The 18932-nt window shown below is 38.9% G+C and overlaps 1 protein-coding gene across 2 annotated transcripts in view; it reads right to left on the reverse strand.

The window, feature by feature from the left end:
* RTN1 (reticulon 1) overlaps nucleotides 1-18932 on the reverse strand; it is a 236775-nt gene that overhangs the window by 198659 nt on the left and 19184 nt on the right. The window lies entirely within an intron of this gene.

Here is an 18932-nt window from a genome sequence, read left to right on the forward strand (position 1 = left end):
CACAGTGTATATAAAATGTTCAGCACAGTGGCTGGCACATAGTAAGCATTTCATAACTCTTAGTAATTCTTGTCCTGTTTTCCAGCAAGCTGTGTCTTTTTCACCTCCATATTCAGTCTGCCATGTTTCCAATCCCAGTCTGGCCACATAACCATAATTCTGAGCTGCTCATTGGAAGCCCCTGAGTTCCTTCCAGACTTTGCATTGGCTAATGGCTCCTGGGAACAAGTGACAAGGAAGACAAAGGTCACAGGGATAATCTCCCTGCTTTATCATGGCCCACACTTGCTCAATAAATGTTTCTAAGCCAGAAATTCAAAATACAGAGATGAATAAAATACAAGGTTCCCCCACAAGCAGCACACAGTTCTTCATGTAGCAAATGTTTATTGAGCTCCTACTCTGTGCTGGGGTCTATGTCAGGCTCTGAGGATACCATGGAGGAAGGAAAGGCCCCTGCTTTCACAGTTATTAGATTCTAATGACAATAAACAAATAAGCAAAAACACAGAATCAGCTAGTGATGAGTGCAAAAAAGAAAATATAACAGATTTGACTGATAGGGATTAATGGGAGGTGGGGTGTGGTATTTAGAGTGGGTGGTCAGGGAGGGCCCCTCTGAGGAAGTAGTGTTGCAGCTGGTACCTGGTGGATAAGAAGCATCCAGCCAAGTGAAGGTTTGGGGGCACTAAATGGGTCTACTGCCAATGAGGACATGCACATATGTGGCTCTTATTGCATTTTTCTTCTTTGCCTCACTTGAGTTCATTTTCTCACGGGACTTGCCCTCCTGTTGGCTGCCATAGCAACCTGGGCAGACCATTTTATTTTGCCCACCCAGTCGCTCATCAGCCCACACTCAGCGCCCACTCAATCCTAGCAACTAGTCATGGAAACATTATTGAGAAAACAATAGACTCCATAACTCTTTACATCAGCTCCAAGTACTATTCAGCCGTAACTGAAAATAAATCAGGCAGCCTTGTCCCAAGAGAAATCTTCAGTCATTGCCTATCCTTCACTGGCTTCTCAAACCAGTTTCTACCTTGCTTTCAACAAAAGGCTGCAGTCAGCCAACCCAAGTGACCCATAATAGCCCTGTCTGATGCCACATGATATTCTTCTCTACCCCTCTGTACTCAAACTTCCCTGTACTTTCCCTCTGCATATATTTGCATTTGAGACAAGTCCTTTGATTTCAAATATGACATACTCCCAGAAGTTGCAGCCTATGTACAGTTTATTTCCACTCATCTGTGGTATTTAATTTAAGTTCTCCCATACAAGCAAATGAACAGGATACTTCCATGTTTAATGAGCCAAGCAGGACCAAAATAAGTTACCACCCTATTTCTCTCCCAGTAAATGAGTTCAGGGGAAGCTTGTTTACTTTTGTTCGCCTCGCAATGGCATGTAGCTTGGCAAATGAAATCTTACATCTTTAACAACAATTCAGAATCATTTCTCCTGACACAGACATTCTTTCTGTGCATCTTTGCCATCATTTCCTGAAGATCTTCAAATATTTGTCCTTGGTTTTTATTCTAAAAGGAAAGTTAAAGAATTAAACATACATGATCAAGTCTCTCTGAAGATCTAATCATTCTCTCAATATTGAAGTATTAGGTTAAGTATATCATTAGAAGAGAGAGAGAGAGCGCCTGCCTGTAATACCTAAACAGAAGGCAAGGACTGTGTTCTGACTAGTCTGACTCTCCCTGGAGTGCTGTGCTGATTTCTAGGCTGGACAAAGCCCACCTTAAGAGGATTGTGGAAGTTACTGGATAGGAGCACAGAGGGAAGATGACAGAGGCTTGAAAGAAGAGATTGGTGAGGATGAGCAGGTATTATGTGGCCTGGAGGGAAGGCCGCAGAACATCCATTTACATACCAGCAGCAGAGTAACTGCAAACTGCCTTAAAACCAGATGCCAGTGGTCTAATTATCTCCCAGTTTTGGTCTCAGGCAATGGCTTATTACAGATGCAGCTACAGAAGGCTCCTCATCATAAAACACCTGGCCAGCTGCTTGCTGCTACACCACAGGGGTAAATGTACTGCCGACTGCAACCAACAGGTGATTTTTCACCCCCATGGCCCAAAGGTAGATGGTTATGAAAATCTAATTGTGAGGGAGGGTGAAGTATTATGATTTCAGTATGAAATTCTTGGCTTTAAAGAGACATATAGTCACAAATAAATTTTCTGAAGCACTGAACATCTGTAAGCAATAAGGAAGCAAGGTGGCCTATAAAAGGTACAAGGCAGAATCTTATGCCTAATGAAGTAAAGCTGGATAGTAAATGCCTTATCTCTGCTTGCCCCACTTCTGCCAAATATTATGTATATATTTTTTTAATTTGTTTATTTTATTTTATTTATTTTTGGCTGCGTTGGGTCTTCGTTGCTGTGCGTGGGCTTTCTCTAGTTGTGGCGAGCGGGGGCTACTCTTCGTTGCGGTGCGCGGGCTTCTCTTGTTGCAGAGCACGGGCTCTAGCCACGCAGGCTTCAGTAGTTGCAGCACGCGGGCTCAGTAGTTGCGGCTTGCGGGCTGTAGAGTACAGGCTCAGTAGCTGTGGCGCACAGGCTTAGCTGCTCCGCGGCATGTGGGATCTTCCTGGACCAGGGCTCAAACCCGTGTCCCCTGCATTGGCAGGCAGATTCTTAACCACTGCGCCACCAGGGAAGTCCCCAAATATTATATTTTTCAGCCTCTCAGGCTTTCACCATGTCTCTGTTTGATCTCATAGCTCCATATTGAAGCAGCTGGATAATGATGAACTTTAGGATATTTGGTCTTTTTTAGGTCCCCAGATGAGCTTCTTATTTCCCATCCTTTCTACTCAAGAAGCTAGCAACTACACAGCAATCCATCATTCATTCACTAATAAACATTTTAGAGTGCCTTCTACACACACAGAACTGTTTGGGAGGGATTCAAAAATAAATCAGATGTGCTCTCTTAGGGAGCTTGTGATCTGGCAGAAGGAGAATAAAAATATACTTGAGTGAGTATAATACAAGGAAAAACGTTCCATTTGGTAAAAGAGAGGCAATCAGAATGTGATGTGAGTTTGGAAGAGTTTTATGTCTTTGCAATTAAGGTATGCATTTTTTTTTAAAAAGAAAAATCTCTATCAGTGAGATTAGATAATGCTGAGGTAACCCGAAAATCTCAGTGACTTAAAGCAGCACTTTATAGTTATGTAAGATAGAACCATTGGGGAAAACTGGGTGAATGGTACAAGGAACCTCTTGGTACTATTTTTGTAACTTCCTATAAATCTAAAGCTACTGCAATATGAACAAAGATAAACGGACAGGTGGGTGAGGGGGTACAGAACGTCATTTCATTTCTTGCTCATGCTGCTTGTTCAGGCAGGTTGGCTTGCTCTGCAGTCCTCACCCACCAACAGGCTGAAGGAGGCTCTACCTCTGTGCCTCCAGAAAGGAGGACAAATAACAGGTGGTGAAGCACACCCTGGCTCTTTAAACTTCCACCCTGAAGAGGCACATGGCACTTTTGTTTCATTGGCCAAAGCACATCACACAGCCATATCTAGCTTCCAGGGGACAAGGATATTCCCAGAGGAAAACCGAAACTATTTGGCAAATAGCACTAATGACTACTGTCCCCAAGAACACAAACTGTGTCATCAGGCACTGGTTTTTGAAGAGTCTTCTATGTAAGATAACCACAGGTATTTGGGGCATGTGTCTTAAGTATGATTTTCTTATAACAACAGAGTAAATTCTGAAAGGAATTTAACTGGAACACAGTCACCCAAGCTGGTCAGCCACAGAACGAGCAAGTGTGAGGCCTCTCTGCTGCTTCAGCCACGTGCCTACCAGCAGCATACTACTGTCACAATGCCTTCCTGAAGGCATAAGAGAGAATCTGGATCGATGTGGGTAATGCTGGCTGGAAAGCAATTCTGGCTACACCGGATCTGAGTCTGAATTTTAAAGTGGTCCAACATCTTCAGTGCCAACATTAAAGATGATTTGTGCTGACTCTTCAGGCGCACACTGTAAGCAAAGGATCAAACAGCAAGCCGCAACGAGACCGACCCAATTCCCTTACCCACGGAGTCTGCTCACAAAGTAAAGGGAACTCAGGGAGTTCTCTGGCCCAGGCAGCAATAAGGCAAACTGCTGAGTGAGGACTGTGACGCCCAGGGCACAGTGACTGCAGTCGGGTGACAGAGGGTAGCAAGGGCAGCATCATGGGAAAGAACCCAGGACAGGGTGACAGGTGCCGGAGGACAAACCTCAGCTCTGCCTCCTAGAGATCGTGTGCCTCTGAGCAAATCATTTACCCTCTTCCAGTTCTCCTTTTCTTTGTCTTTAAAATCAGAGGATTGCACCAGATCATCTCTGAGCACCTTCCTAGTTCAGAGCCAGATCACTTGTGTTTGAACAGTAGCTCTGTCCCTAACCAGCAGTATAACCTCAGCAAGTGCTTAACCTCTCTGTGCCTCAATTTTCTGTAAAATGAGGATAGTAATGGACCTAGCTCACAGCATGGTTGTCATGAATAAATGAATTAACATATGTAAGGCCCTTAGAACAGGGCCTGCTATGTAGTAAGGGCTAAATAATTATTATCTGTTATTATTATTATTTCTATTACTAATCAAAATGGAAGACACAGAAACAACCCTGAGAACTCTCAGCTCTGTGTCCTGGACCAATTCACAAAAAAAGATACAAGTACATTTTAGATCAATTTCCCCATGAGTTTCGGTTTAAAGATAAAAGCTAAAGGTATGGGTTTTAAATCAAAAGAAAAAATGTCAAATTATTACTTTGCTAGCCTCTTGACACTAGAAAAAATCCAATTCTCTTCCCCTACACTTGAAAGAAGGGCCACGCCACCTCAACCTAACCAACACTCTGCCTTATTCACCCCTGACCCACTGGGGCACAGAAGATGCCTCCCTAAGTCAAGGCCTTTTGAGGCAACATTTCCCCAGTATTGCCACTGATGATCTCTGTACACCCTGGTAAATCTGACTTAGACTTAAGACCACAGGTTTCTGAGAGTCACAGTACCTGAAGAGCAGAGATGGTTAAATTATAATCTGAAATTAGGGTTGTAAGGACCTGAAAAGGGTCATTATATTTATCTACAAATATAAATAATTAAATTTATATTTTTATAAAGATAAAAAGATTGATAGCTTTTATAAAGATATATCAGCTCTTTGATTTATTTATGAATAATTTATAATTATTTATAATTATCTGTAATAAAGTATAGACAATTTATTTATCTTACTTTTTCTTATTTATCCATGAATTCCCAGAGCCCATAAATGGTCACTGAATCCACTTCCTCACTTTTCCCCTCACTCCTCTTAGAGCACAGGAAGTCAAGAAAGGAACTATGCAGAACAAATGAGGACTGTACTCTAAAAAGATTACACACCAGGAAGTGTCTTTATAATTGAGGTACACAGAGCACGTCTGGAAGAGAATATGACAAAGGGCCTCAGGAGAAGAATTAATGATAAGATGCATCTGGGTAGCTGCCAAACTGAAGCTTGAACAAATATTTTCCAAGTAGCAGAATCCACAATCCTAGAGAAATGGCTCATAACTCAGAGATTGATCTGAAAATGAGACATTTATATCCACATGGATTCATATGGGAGATTTAAGTCTAAGAGAGACAGAAAGAATGAAAAAGAATATAATAAATATTGATTGTCTCATGGTGATTAACATATATTCAAATTAGTAATATAAAAAATTTACTTATAGGAATGCATCAAATAATAGTGAAAAGGTTAATGACATGATTTATACATTAGTTTTAGAGAACACGCATAGTGGTAAATAATATGGTAACTTCCATTTATTCAGAGCACAGGCAAAAAGAAAGGTCACGTAGACATGTTTATCCCCAAAGCAAATGCTAGCTCTGAAACATTGCAAGATTCTTCTAAACAATGTTTCAGAATTTTCCTTTGGTTTAAAAATCATTTCATTAAGAAGAACCACATTGGAGGACAAACGCCACCGAATTTCAAGACATTATAAAACTACAATAATCAAGAGAGTGTAGTATTGGCTTAAAGATAGACAGATAGATCAGTGGAATAGAATAGAGAGTCCAGAAGTAGATTCCACACACATATGAACAGCTTATTTTCAATAAAGGCAATTCAGTGGCGAAAGGAGAGTCTTTCAACAAATGGTGCCAGAAAAGTTGGATATCCACATGCAAAAAAGGGGGAGGACTTCCATCCATACTTTACACCATATACAAAAACTAACTCAAAATCGATCACAAACCTGTATGTAAAACCTGAAATTATAAAACTCCAGGAGAAAACGTAGTTCCGAGAAAACTTTGGCACCTGGGGTTAAGCAGAGATTTCTAGATACAACATCAAAATCCATAAAAGACAGTAATCCATGAAAGAGCAAATTGATAGAGTTGATAAAAAAAATATTTCTGCTCCTCAAAAAGACTGTTAAGAGAATGAAAAGAAAGCCACAGCTGAGAGAACCAAATCATATCTGATAAAGGAACTGAGTGCAGAATATATAAAGTACATTCAAAACTCAATAATAAGGAAAAAATCTAATAATAACTTGAGCAAAGATTTGAATATTTCACCAAAGAAGATGTAAGGGTGGCAAATCAGCACAGAAAAGATGCTCAACATCATGAGTCATTTGGAAAATTCAAGTTAAAAGCACAATGAAATACCACGATATACCTGTTAGTATATGGGTGGTGGGAATGCAAAATAGTACAGTCACATTGGAAAAACAGTTCGTCAGTTTATCACAAACTTAAAACTGTACCTACCTTATGATTCAGCCAATCTACTCTCAGGTATTTACCCAAGAGAAATGAAAGCTTACATCCATACAAAGACTTGTTCATAATGTTCACAGCAGCTTTGTTTGTAGAAGCCAAAAACTAGAAACAATCCAAATGGCTATCAAAATGTAAATGGATAAACAAATTGTGCATCCACACATGGATTCAGCAATAGAAAGGAGTGAAATATTTATACACACAGTATGAATGAATTTTATAATTACCCTGCGTGAAAGAAGCTAGACCAAAAAAAAGTACATTCTGTAAAATTGCATTTAAATAAAGTTCTAGGAAATACAAAATAGTATAGTAACAGAAAAAGCAGGTGTGGGAGTGGAAGGGATAGATTACAAAGGGGCCCCGGGAAACTTTTTGGGTGTGGGAATGTTCATTACTTTGATTGTGGTGATGGTTACACAGGTTTATGCATATGTCAAACTCATTATACCTTTAAATATGTAGAGTTTATTATATTTCAATTATACCTCAACCAAACTTTTTAAAAAAGAAAAAAAATGTTATTCTTTTATTTAACATTTGTTGAGCATCTACTCTGTACCAGGCACCATTATAGGTATAGGATACAACAGTGAATAAACCACAGTTGACCCTTGAGCAACACAGGTTTGAACTGCCCGAGTCGACTTCTAGGTGGATTTTTTTCAATAGTAAATACTACAGTACTACATGCATCCGAGATTGGTTGAATCCACTGCTAAGGAACCATGGATATGGAGTAATCTGGGATTCAGAGGAACCCATATAAATTATACATGGCTATTCGACTGCCCAGAGGGTTGGCTCCCCTAACCCCCCACATTGTTCAATGGTCAACTGTAGACAAAAATCCCTTCTGTGGTCCCCTCTAAAAATATTATCTCTGTTTTTATAAATAAAATGATTTGTTTAAGGCCAGGAAAAAGTTTAGAAACTGGTAGAGTGAGGAGCAGGTCCTCCCCTAACATTTGCAGAGCCTGGGACAAGGGTGCAAATAGAGGCTCACAGTACAGATTTAACATACAAAAACAATAAATCAAGCTGTGCTCCTTCCTAGCCCACATTCTCTCTCAGCCCCAAGAGCTAGAGGCTAAGGAGCTACCCTTCCTGGGCCCCCGGCAACCCTGAAGGAGGCCAGGAAAATGCAGCAGCTAGGTAGAAGCCAGGCCTCTCTCAACCTGATCAGACTCACAGGATCAAGCTCCTCCCTGAGGCCTCACTTTCCAGACTCAGGATTTCCAGGTTCCTCCCAAAGCTAAACTGTCTGAGCAAAGCACAGCACAGGAGTGAAGTTACCTGGAAAACCTGGTGGGCCTGAGGCAGGAGATAGCTGGGCCCTACGCTGAGCAGCTGCAAACAGTCTCCTGTTAATGACAGGAGCAGAGCTCTGCTTGAACAAAAGATAAGACAACCACATTTTTCTAATTATTGTGGTCAAGGAGACCTCCCAGACCACACAGGCACAGAAAAGATCCTCAGGGGTCAGAGAAGGGAGAGGGTGCCGTCCTGTAATATGTCCTGCCAACCTCCCGGAAATGCTCGCACTGGAATCCATCTTGGCTAAAAGATGTGCGCCCATATCGGGAAGGGCCCTGAGTCAGACCAAATATGGGCACAGGCAAGATGACTGGCCAGAGGGAACCTGGAAAACTGCCCCCATATAAGTGATTTAAGCCACCCCTTTGGGGCACAACTCACTCTGAGTCTGTCCGTGTGTTCTTCCACATGTACTTTGCTTCTAATAAATGCTTTACTGCTTCACAAACTGTCTCTTTGCTGAATTCTTTCTCCAAAGAAGACAAGGACCCAGGTCCTGCTTCCAGCCACCGCAGACTGTGGCCCCCCGAGATCAGGCCTAGGCACCCTCTGGTGTCCAGGACAGAGGCTATAATCTTCTCCTTCCCCCTCTTGGACTCCTGCTCTCTCACCTCTGCAACCTTGCCTGAGCACAGGGCTCGAGCAGTCATCTCATTCGCTCAGTTGGTTTCTGAACTTGGAAAAAAAAGTTTAGAAAATGGAAAAAAGAATGTTTTAAGATTTTAAATCTTTGTGTCTCAGTATTTGTAATACACAGAGCCCTCTAAAGAGAAAGATCCAGATAAGGGTTCCCTCTGGCCTGGGTTTTTAAGGGTGGCAGTGATCAGAAATAGGATCCAGGTTTCCAGGAGACCACATGGATTTCAAAAGTCCTGTATGCAAATCATATAAAAGATAAATGGGAAGCATTCAGTAACAGGGAGCTCAAAAACTTAGGGTTTTAAAACAATACAAATGATATACAGTTTCTAAGTACAAGGTGAAGCAGAGAAATAGGCATTCCTTGAAACAAGTATTGCCCACGTATCCTGGATTTCATAACTTCATCAAAATTAAAATCTGAATCAACATTGAAATAATTGCAGAAATAGTCTCTAATCCCATGAACCAACTCAAAGGAAGACAAATGATAATTTGAATATTTTCTACACTTGAACGGTGATGAATTTAATCCTTCCTCCAACATATTTTTGGTGAGTTCAAGAAACCATAAACAAGCTCTGTGTGAGTTACTAAGTGTGCAAAACATTGCCCTGGTCCTCAAGAGTCCAGGAAGCAAGATATAAGGTCACATGTGACAAATATCATAGAAGTGGGACAGCCAAGAGTAATGGGAATAAAGCAGATAGACTGTGCATGAGAGATTACTTTTGCTAGCATGATAATGGAAAACACACTGAAAGGGAAGGCATGAAAGTTCAAAGGCTGAAATTTAGCCCCACCCTTTGCAGGATGCATATACAACTAAATAATAGATGTCTTCCAGTGGCTGCTTGAACTACTCCTACATATCAGTAATTTACTTTTATTGTATCTCAGGAAGTTTTCTTTTTATAATTGGCTCAAAATGTCCTTGTAACTTCCAACCATTGACCTTGCTTCTGCCCCCTGGACCACCTAGAATCACTCTTCCATATGAAAATTCTTTAATTGTGTTAAGACTGAATCATGTCCTAATGCTTTCTTCCAGGCTTAATAATTGTTATAATGATGATGATAAAATTAATTATAGAACTGTATTAGTTTCCTATTAATGCAGTCACAAATTAGCACATGCTTAAAACAATACAAATTTATTATGACATGGGTCTCACTGGGCTAAAATCAAGATGTCATCAGGGTTGTGTTCCTTCTGGAGGCTCTAGGGGAGAATCATTTCCTCGCCTTAATTCCTTCATCCCATCACTCTAACCTCTGCTTCTGTAATCACATCTTCTTGGCCTCTGACTCTTCCACCTACCTTTTATAAAGACCCTTTTGATTATACTAGGCCACCTGAATAATACAGGATAATCTCCCCCTCTCAAAGTCCTTATTAATCACATCTGCAAAGTTCCTTTTGCCATGTAAGGTAACATTCACAGTTTGCTTGGATTAGGACATGGACATCTTTGGGGGATGGGTGGAATTATTCTGCCTACCACATCAGTTAACATTTTTTTTAGCATTCGCTGCATTCACTATGCACCAAGCATGCTGCCAAGTACCTTACATGCATCATCCCATTTAATCATGCCAACAATCCTATAAGGTGAGTCCTCTTGTTGTCCCCATTGTATAGATGAGGACTCTGAGGCTTAGAGACATTAAGAAACTTCCCAGGAAGAAACACACCTAAGTTTGTCAGTTCTTAGAACGCTTCTTCATAAACCATGGTTTCTAGAGGTTTTACTCTCTTGTTCTCATCCATGGATGTGCTACAATCTGTTGCTATTAGGAAAAACTAATGAAAACAGAAGAAATGACATCCCAGACAGAGAAAATTGTATGAATAAAGGAGTGGAAGTAGGAAAGTTAAATTCCTCATTGAGGAGAGGCAAGGAGTCCAGGATATCCAGAGCAAAAGGGGTGATAAAATTGGAAAGGGGGGTGGAAGCAGGATTGGAAGAAGATAGGATTTGGACTTAGGTAAAGGTGGGCCACAGAGACAAGAAACCAGGGATGACACAATCATAGGAGAACTTTAGGCAAATTAATCCAAAAGGCGCTAAATGGAAAAGAGGGAAGCAAAGAGTAAAGAAGTATAGAAAGGTACAGAATGTACAGAAGGAGAAAAGCTGTCAAATTCTTCTGAAAAACCATAAGAAATACTTGAATAAATAGAGAAATACCCATTTCAATCAAAAATTTTCACTGAGTTTTTTTTTGTATAGGTGGTCCCTGATTTAGGACGGTTCAACTTACAATTTTTCAACCTTACGATGATGCAAAAGCGATACACATTCAGTAGAAACCATACTCCAAATTTTGAATTTTGATCTTTTCCTTTGGCTAGTGATGTGCAGTTCAATCCTCTCTCGTGATGTTGGGCAGGGCAGTGAGCCGCAGCTCCCAGTGAGCAAGGTGATCATAACGGGAAACAACTGATACTCTTAACAACCATTCTGAATCCATACACAGAAAAAATTACAGGTAGTATTTTGGCCATTACAGACATGTATGATTGAGGATTTTGAGATCACTGAAATACAGCTGTGCTTCTGACCTAGAAAGTCTTCTATTAATCTGTCTCTGCTTGTCTCAAATGTTGCCATTTCCCTCTACAATGGTCCAGTTGTGTTTATTTAGCCCTTTCCACCGACTTTGTAGTGTAGTATATATTACTAAAGTTTAATAAGGAAAGAGCATCCAACAAAAATAAAAAGAAGCACTCTCTCTCTCCCTCTCTCTTTTTTTTTACTGGCAAAATCTTCCAGATTTCTCATCAAAATTCCTCATTATGAATCAAAAAGAAAGACTGAGAATGATCAATTAGAATTAGATTATCAAGGGAATTCACTTGAATAGATAATATTCAGGGGTGTTTTTGTTTTTGTTTTTTTGCTTTCTACCATTTTTTTCACTTTCCTAACAAATATATGCAGATGTAACTAGTTTTACACTAGAAATCAACATTCTATGTATCTATTACTACAAAAATACTTTCATTACAGGAACCATATTCTTCCTCTAAGAATGTTTAAGACACACATTTAAAATCCCTCTTTCAGGAATGGTTAAAATAAGTAGACAAAAAACAATAAGGATGTAGAACAGCCTGTTTAGGCGTTTCTAATAAACTAGAGTTGTGCAAGAAATTTAAGCACTTAAAAATGATTTGAATGACAATATATTTTTTGCAATTTTCCCAAAGATGGTATATAACCAGCACCATTCTAAATCCAAACGATGAATATCTTAAGGCATTAGGGCTTAGTTATCTGCAGAATCTCCAGTTATCAAAGGGAGTTGACAGAGATGATATGAAACACATTATTTATTTTTTTGCTTGTTCTGACTATATTTTCTTTTTTTACAATTAATTTTTATTGAAGTATAGTTGATTTACAGTGTTGTGTTAGTTTCTGCTGTACAGCAAAGTGAATCAGTTATACATATACATATACATCCACTCTTTTTTAGATTCTTTTCCCATATAGGCCATTACAGAGTATTGAGTAGAGTTCCCTGTGCTATACAGTAGGTCCTTATTAGTTATCTATTTTATATACAGTAGTGTGTATGTGTCAATTCCAATCTCCCAATTCATCCCTCGCCCTCCTTCCACCTTGGTAACCATAAGTTTATTTTCCACATCTGTGACTCTATTTCTGAAACAGATTACTTATTAACTTGACCTAAATGGCAATCACAGACTATTTATACCTAAAAACGGATTGAGATGGTGGTCACACGGTCTTAAACTTTTTTTAATACTCATCAAACTATACACTTAAAGTGAGTGCATTTTATTATATGTAAATTATATCTTGATACATTTCAGCTGGAAAAAAACCCACAATGAGATTCCACTACACATTCACTAGAATGCCTGAAATTAAAGAATCTGACAATAACAAGTGCTGGTGAGGATGTGGAACAACTCATATATTGCTAATAGGAGTACAAAATGATACAACTACCTTGGAAAACTGTTCAGGGGTTTCTAATAAAAGTAAATATAGGCATATAGGCCTACCCTATGCCTGGAAGGAAGTACTCCTAAGTACATACTCAAGAGAAATGTTTCCACAGATCCACAAAATGGTATGTTTCAAGAATATTCATAGCAGGTTTATTCCTAATAGCCAAAAAATAAGGGGAGAACCCAAAAGTCCATCAACAAGCAAATGAACGAATTGTGATATATTCATATTGTAGGCTACTACACAGTGATACAATAAAATAACTCTCCGTACAGAAAATAACATGGATGAACTCAAAAGCATCTTATTAAGCAAAAAAAGCCAGATACTGAATTATTTCCTTCATAAATATTCAAAGACAGGCAAAACTATTCTGTGGTGATAGAAGCCAGAATAATGGTTGCCTCTGGGAATGGGGGATTGACTGAGAGAAGTGGCATGAAAGAGCCTTCCTGGATGATAGAAATATTCCTTCTTGATCTGGGTGATGGTTACATGGACGTGTATACACCAAACTGTACAAATAACATTTGTTTACTTTTCTGTATGTAAATTACATCCAGTATTTTTGAAAGATTAAATGGTATAATTAAGTTAAATCACAGAATCAGCCTGACTCATGGATGATGTTTCATAAACTATAGCTATTATTGCTATTCTAACTTAAATACCTGTTAATAATATCTGTTAAGAAAGTGTAACTGCACACCCTTCGAAGGATAAGCTAAAACAAATTGAAAAAGGAAGGCATGCGTGATTTGAGAAGGGAAATTTTGAGTGCAACTTCACTAAAGTAAGACATCGGAAGAAATACAAAACTTGTAGAACCAATGTCCTATAAATGGTTAGATAAACTTCATAAAATGTTTATGAATTACATAGCCAGTGCAACTGCACTAAAGTAAGACATCGGAAGAAATACAAAACTTGTAGAACCTATGTCCTATAAATGGTTAGATAAACTTCATAAAATGTTTATGAATTACATAGCCAGTGCAACTGCACTAAAGTAAGACATCGGAAGAAATACAAAACTTGTAGAACCTATGTCCTATAAATGGTTAGATAAACTTCATAAAATGTTTATGAATTACATAGCCATTGGAGTTTTGCCACTAGTGTCATTTATTCTCAAAGTCTTCAATCTGAAAAGCAACAATTAGAGAATAGTGCTTTTTTACAAACATTTTAAAGACACTAGGAAAAAAGATTTATTTTAAGAAAATAAATGGGTTAAGATTTAGGTCGAAATCCCAAAATGATTTGTGTTTGTCCTTAATTTGCTCCATGAAAAAAGCTGCTTTGAGAATCTCAGCATCCTCCTGGGACACCGTTACTCCCAGCCTCTGCAAGAATACAGGCTGGTTCAGCAACGGAGGAGTGAGTCCTGTCTGGGCAAAAGAACAAGAAAAGCTTGTGGGTGTTCTCGCAGGCACAATTACGCAGATCTAATAAACACAACTTCAGGGATGGAAAGGGAATAAAAACGAGATTGTAGTAGTGGTCTTTCTATTCATATGAGAAGAAAATGAAGAGTTTGTGATTATTATGTGGAAAACATGTTTTAAAATGGAAAAATACAAAAGTAAAATAGGCAAGGTGCAGTTAAGAAGCACATGATACTTTCTGAACAGGGAAGAACTAAATGGAGTACCTGGAAATTTTAGGGCTTAGACTTTTTTGCTTCTAGATGTCTCCCTGTAATCTCCCCAGGACTTCACCAAAGAAATCTAGCCATTCATTCATTCAATCATTCTTTCATTCAATATACATGTTTTGAACACTCTTATATGCCAAGCGTTGTTCTAGGCCATGGAGATATAATAGTGAGACTTCAGGGAACATAAAGTTTCCAAACATGAAAAATGAACCAGGTATTCACAAGTGAGTTGTTATCCCCAGGTTTCTGAATACAGAGTTGCTGATACAACCCTTGCTTGTCTCACCATGTCAGTCAGACAATACTGGCAGTAAGTAGAGGTCAAAACCTTTGTTCTTGGAGAAAGAACAGCCCTATTTTAGTCTCTGAATGTGGAATGGGAAAGAAATTGTAACAGGGTGCAGTGGGGGTAGGAGGAACTCTTGATTTTTCAACTAGAGCAATCAATTTCTTCCACTTAAACCCTGGGGGAAGAGGAAGGAAGTTTCAGCTAATGTAAAGGGGAAAAATCCTTACACGGGGCCACAATATATCTCCTGACCAGTTTCTGTTATGATATGGAGGATCCTGAGCAATCCTTCTAGTATGTGATGCTTTGAGTTACAATTTTTTGAATAGTGCACAGTATATTCAGTGTTGTGAGTCACCATATTAAGGCCACAAGAATGTTCACACTTCATATTTCCATTATCAAAACTGGAGAAACACACTGGGACCAAAGTAGAACCCCAGAAATTTTACCAACCATGACTATATTTGACATCCCAGTTCTGGCTGATTTTAAAAACACTGTGGCAAGGTCGTAAAATATTCCATGATCATGGTTCAATCATGTCCCTGGTCAGCTCAGACTGACAATACAAGGTACTTAGATTAAGAGCTCACCTGAGAAATGATAGTAGTTAATATTGAGTAAATGCTTATGATGCGCCAGGCTCTGTTCTAAATGCTTTTATATATAACAACTCATTGACGCCTCACAACAATACTGTAAGGCAGGTTTTATTGATTTCCAGAAGAGGAAACTGAGACTCTCAGAGTTCAATCGACTTGCCCAACATCGCATGATTAGAAAATGGTAGGCCAGGATTCAAACCAGGGCAAAGCTACTCCAGATACTATGCTCTCAGACTACTGCCTGTCAGGAGACTGCTGATCCTGATTGGGACTGGGCAGCATCTGAAGGACTTGTCCAAAGATCACCAATGTGCTACTTTCTTACCAAGCCCAAAGCACTGTGATGCTTTAAAACCTTTTGAAGGTTATTCTGATCATGAGTCAGTTACATGTGAGCCATCCCAGAGAACAAATAACAGGTTATAGAAAAACTATATTACTTTCTTTTGCTCAAAAAGTAATAAGTCCTCCTAGAATAGTCAAATTTATAGAGACAGAAAGTAGAATGGTGGTTGCCAGGGACTGGAGGAGGAGGGAATGGGGAGTTAGTGTTTTATGGGGAGAGGGAGTTCTGGAGAGAGATGGAGCACTGGTTACACAGTAATGTGAATGTACTTAATACCATAGAACTGTACTTAAAAATGGTTACGTTGGTAAACATTATGTGCATTTTATCACAATTAGAAATAATATTTTTTAAAAAAGATAATCACAGGAGGAAATTAAATAAATAATGAATTCTCCTGATGTTTTATTTAATAAATTATCAAATGGGTTAAGATATAATCAAGGATCTTTCTTTTGCATCTTATCAGAACTTGTCAAACTTTAATTTGTTGTCTAATTAAGACTTAACAACTTCAGTTACTTTTTATGGATGCTAGATAATGAGATTATAAGAAAGCAATTGCGAATCCAGTTATATTCAATCAGTAGAACTAGTCAATGTTTCTCCACATCAAAAAGCACTAATAAAGTAAAATCTATAACCAAAGTAAAATGTAATCACCTTATACATGAACTTGACATTGTAGATTCCCTGCATCAATTAGAAATTAAAAATTCAAAGCCTTCAGTTTGCATTTTTATAGTGTTTATAAAAGCACTTGCTTTGTGACTCCTAATGGTTTCTCTACATCTGTATAATCAATCCTGTGGATGACCATTACCTTAAACATAAGTTCAGTGATATATTATTTCAATATTAATACATTACATTTGCAATGGAGTGCTATTATCTTTGAAAGCGTTTTACATTGATTTTCTCTTCTCTCTTCCTGTATCCATGTTTCACTTAAGAGCATCACCATGCACCCACATGTCCAAGCCAGAAACGGAAATAACTCTCCAAGTTCTATCTGTACTTCACACAACATCTCTCCATCCCAACGCCTCTTGCTCTCCACTGCCACAGCTTCTGCCCTACCATGTCTCATGGGACTGCTGTGGAAGCCTCTCAACTCACCTCCCACCCCTTGCCTGCTCCCACTCCAACCTTCCACGTCGCCAAAGCGCTTTCTCAACACCAATCTGAGAGAGCTCCTATCTCACTGATAAAACCTCAGATGACTCTCTATTGTCAAGAGAATAAAATCTACAGTTCTTACTATGTCATCCAACAGCTTTAAGCTTCTCACAGTCTAGTCCTATCCACCATTCCATTCTCCGTTCCCTTCCCCAGGAGGGTCTAGGCACACCTGGAACCACTTGTCATTATCCCATCATGCCAGCTTTACAACTCTATTCATTTGTACTCCCCGGACCCTCTCCCTAGGAAGTCTTCCCTGCACAATTTTCCAGCACATGACATCCTTCAAGACCCAGAAAAAGAAGCTAGTTCAGGCAGCTGCCGTGGACAAGTCTAAAGAGGACAAGGGGGAGGAGAAAAAAACCTCCTAAGTTCCAGCATCATATATAACTCTACTATAGTAGATTAGGAACAGCAGTTGGAACTATAAACGTACCATTGACGAAGGCTATATATTTAAAAATCTGAACTTGGAACAACTGCAAAAAAAACCCCAAGAACTCTCTGTAGTAACAGCCCTGATTTCAGTAAGTAACCAATCAGGGGTGGGTCACTATGGGCCGTGAACCAGATTGGGACATAACAGAAGGTCAGTGATACTGCATAACAAGGATGATGGAAGGAAAGAACCAGGACCAGAACGATGATGTCTCCCCTAACCTTCCTGGTTCACTAGTGCTTTTGTGAGGAAGGAGAAATAGAATGATCTAAAGCATAAATCCTGGCCCAGCTTTGCTTCTCTTCCTTCCCATTTTTCACCCATAGCAGACAATATTCACCAATCCCAGCAGTCTTTTTCACAGCGTTCTTCTCATCTCAGCACCCATATCGATGAGTCAGTGCATGCACATACACATGTACAACACACACGCATGCACACCCACTTGTATAACACTCATCTGCTACATTGATCCTGAGGTTCTCAGTACTCAACCCAGAGCACCTACCCAGACACCTTTCTGCCTAGTAGTTCTCAAATATTTCCAACTAAGTAAGCACAATAGAAAAAGAAAATCAAGTGTGTATCCCAAGGGCCTGTGGGTGAAGTCTAGGTATATGATGCAAGAAGTTTATTTAAAGTCTCAATTTTGAAAACTGCATGTGAATTTACTCTTCAATGCATCCATCTATTTTGTAATAAAAAATAGTGTTTTAAAAGGCTTGCTACTGGAAAAAATTGACTTTGTCTAGTCTGGCTCTGAGTGCCCTTGATCCTTAGCCAAGTGTCTGCATACCTGTTTGAGATGCACAGTCTGTCCAATTCTGAAAGCCATATGCACTCTCAGAACAAAGGATTCCTCTTTGAAAAAGCAAGAAGGGAGAAACGTGGCTTTAAGCAGGGTTGTTTTCTCTGAACAATCTTCTCCAGGCCTTATCTTGCTAATTTCTCATCCTTTAAATCTCAGTTCCAGAATCACTTCCAGTAAAAATCTTCTTCTAACCTTCCCTTCTATTAAGATGCTTGACATAGCATCATGTACATCATTCTATCATATTTCACAATAAAATATAATTGATGCTCTATTTAGCTCTTTCATTAGACTATAAGTTTCTTGAGGAAAGAGGTTTTTTAATGCTCTATCCACAGCACTTAGCATATTACCTGGCATGTAAGTGTATAATAATGAATAATTAGTTCTCATCTCTTTACTGTTGTCCCCGGTGAACACTACATTATAAATAATTTTGTCTACCAATAGTATTTTACAGAACGTAATGATTAATCAATGTTTCCATTTTATTAATCAATGACATTTTACCTGAGCATGCCATAAAAATAATAAGCTGAAAGTATTTTTTGTTAAAATTACTTGCAAATTTAGATTGTTGGTGTTTTGGTTTGCTCATATGGGTTCATACAAGTTTTAGCTAAAGGTCTAAATCCCCAACATTCAAAATATAGGTGTCTTACAAAGTCATTCACAGGACTTAGTATATAACAACTCCCTGATTTTATTGTAAAATCGTAGAATCCTGAGACAAAAGGAATATAAAAAATATTTGAAGTAGCGTAGTTCAACTTCTCACTTCTCACTTAACTGAAAATAAGCCTATTTTAAACATCCCCGAT

Source organism: Eubalaena glacialis, chromosome 2, assembly GCF_028564815.1.
Source record: "Eubalaena glacialis isolate mEubGla1 chromosome 2, mEubGla1.1.hap2.+ XY, whole genome shotgun sequence".
NCBI lineage: Eukaryota > Metazoa > Chordata > Mammalia > Artiodactyla > Balaenidae > Eubalaena > Eubalaena glacialis.